We start from the raw sequence: 2,641 nt of genomic DNA, 5'->3' as shown, positions 1-2,641 counted from the left end.
GGCTTTTGGACACTTTCTGGAATAATGGAATAGAGTTTCTCTGGTTTTCTATTATTCTTCTCCTCAATTCTATACAAGTCCTTCTCCAGAAGTTCTTCATGATTCATGCCAATTCTTAATTTAATATTATTACAATGTTCACTAGACTTTGTTTGGGTAGGAGGGAGGTCATGATTGAACTATTTTGAAATTATGCTATTAATTTTTTACCTCCAACTATTTGAACCCCTCATTCTGTGACTTGTGGTTTTCAACACTCTTTAATGGTTGAACAACATTTTGTTTCACAAGCTCTTTTGCCTTCATGACTTACACTTCTAAAGTTCTTGGGGGAAATTACATCCAACTTTTATCTAACCATTTATGAAGGTTCAATATCACTTGATTAATTAATGTAAATGCTTCGTCCACACTTTTGTTCATAAAAGAACCTCTAACAGATGAATCCAATAAACACTTATCTGAAAAAGAAATCCCCATGTAGAATATGTGCAATTGCAACAATCTTTCTAAACCATGGTGGGGCACTGTCTTAATAAACCTTTGAATCTGTCACATGCTTCAAATAATGATTCTCTATCTGCTTGAGTAAAATTTGTAATGCAATTCCTCATATACATTGTTCTGTTTAAAGGAAAAAAAGATTTAGAAATCACTGCTCCAATTGTTTCCAATTTATGATGCTTTGAGGATGGAGAGAATAAAACTAAGTCTTTGCCCTATCCTTGATACTAAAAGGAAATGCCATCAACTAAATGACATCCGCTGAGATACCCTCACAATTAACTATATCACAAAGCTCCAAGAATGTCTCAAGGTGCAGATATGGTTTCTTCGATACTTCTCCTCTAAATTTGTGACCCTGTATCATAGTAATTATTTCTCGTCTAGTTGAAAACCTTTTGCTTCAATATAAGTTTGCACAATCGGAGATAAAAATCTTGCAAAAATAGGTGTAGAGAATTATCTTAAGGGTCTGTTTGACATATTAGTGCTCATAGTATCTAAAAAATTATGAGAAAACATAGAAATGTAGAATTAAAGATAATAAAGAAAATGCAGTAATAAAAGATAAAGAATAAAAAATTAAAGAATTATCTAGACAAATTCTAATATAAACTAACTAGATTTAAAGCACTAAGTCCCGGCAATAGCGCCAAAAACTTGATATGATTCTCTCAAGCGCACAGGCGTCATCAAGTAATAAAATTTATATAAGTCAATCCCATGAGAACTAGGGATCAAATGATAATTAGTTTTACACTTTGAATTTAACTCAACATAATCGATAATTGTTTGATTCGAGATTATCTACAAAAATGTGATAACTAAAAGAAAGATAATTGAGGAATCCCTTAATTCAAGAAGATGTTCTAGGCTTTTGGTTTCATTGTAATGGTGAATGTTGTGCTATGAATTTGCTCAATCCTAGTTCTCCACTTCTATGTTTGCAGGATGGTCTAAATTACTATCGAATAATACCCTGTGATGGTGTATCAGAGTGCTTTTCTGTCAATAACCAAGTATGTCATCAAGTGAAGAAGTAACTTAAAGAGTTCGAATTTTCAATAGAGTATCTCCTTTCACAATGCCTGCTCTAGGCTTACGTCTCCATATTACATAGGTCACTTGTGTAGTATATGATTAAGGAAAGTCTAATAGGTCAAGTAAAAGATTCATCCATATATAGAATTATTCTCCCTTAGAAGATTATGATCCATATCAAAGGATAGTTGCCTTAGATACTCAATGTTAAATAAGCATCCTAAAGCCATGTCGATCTATATCAGAGTATACACTCAAAGAGGTAACAATCTTTGTATCTATTCAATGAAACTTCAAATTCATGCTTAGATGTAGATACACAGTAATGTATCTAGTACAGAAGTTAGATCTACACATAAAGAAATGTAAGCTAGATAGATAAATTTAAGTCTAAAGAGAAAGCCTTCTTGCAAGCATTTCATCAAACAGAACAAGTGTCATACAAGCTTTAGCAAACAAGAAAATTGGCAATTCCATAGAGTTTTACATCATTCATACATTACAATTACTTTCTATCTCTTAGAACAATGTAGATATACTCTAAAATAGAAAGAAATACAATCCAAGAACTCAAAATGATAGAAACTTCAGAAACTCAAAGGAAGGAGGGAAGAAGCTTATCCTTTAACGTTGAGTGAAGCCCTTGAATGCAGATCCTAGAGTGTCAATAAGGATGGAGTAGTAGAGCATCCTTGAATCATCCAAATGAAGACTCCTGGTGCAAAGATTCGACCTAGAGGGTCTCCTCCCACCTTGGAACTTCCTCCCATGCAAAGGGGATGAAGTGCCCCTTATATAGAGGTAAGGGCAAGGGGTAGCTATGCCTAGGGGCACGACCCATGCCCCTTAGCATGGGCCAAGCCATTTTCTGGTTGTCTGGTTGTGCCATTTAGCATGGCCAGAGCTAAGTTGGTTCTGGCTCTGGGTTGGTTGTGCCATTTGGCACGGCCAAAGCTATCTCTAGCTTTTGGTGGTGCCAAATGGCATGGACAAAGTAGAGCTTGCTCTGTTTAGTCCTTCTGGGTCATGCCATTTGGCACATCCTAATATTTAAACCTGTATTTTTTTTACTTTTAGAAGCATGGTCATGCTTCAA

At 34.9% G+C, this 2,641-nt stretch overlaps 1 non-coding gene across 1 annotated transcript; it reads left to right on the top strand.

The window, feature by feature from the left end:
- The first annotated feature begins 511 nt into the window (after nucleotides 1–511).
- LOC121973997 lies at nucleotides 512–616 on the top strand. The gene has a single exon (XR_006109888.1). It is a non-coding gene; the product is annotated as a small nucleolar RNA R71 (small nucleolar RNA).
- Nucleotides 617–2,641: the final 2,025 nt, after the last annotated feature.

Source organism: Zingiber officinale, chromosome 4A (genome assembly GCF_018446385.1).
Source record: "Zingiber officinale cultivar Zhangliang chromosome 4A, Zo_v1.1, whole genome shotgun sequence".
In the NCBI taxonomy this organism is placed as follows: domain Eukaryota; kingdom Viridiplantae; phylum Streptophyta; class Magnoliopsida; order Zingiberales; family Zingiberaceae; genus Zingiber; species Zingiber officinale.
The sequence above is the reverse complement of the archived record's forward strand: the minus strand, read 5'-3'. Positions and strand labels throughout refer to the sequence as shown.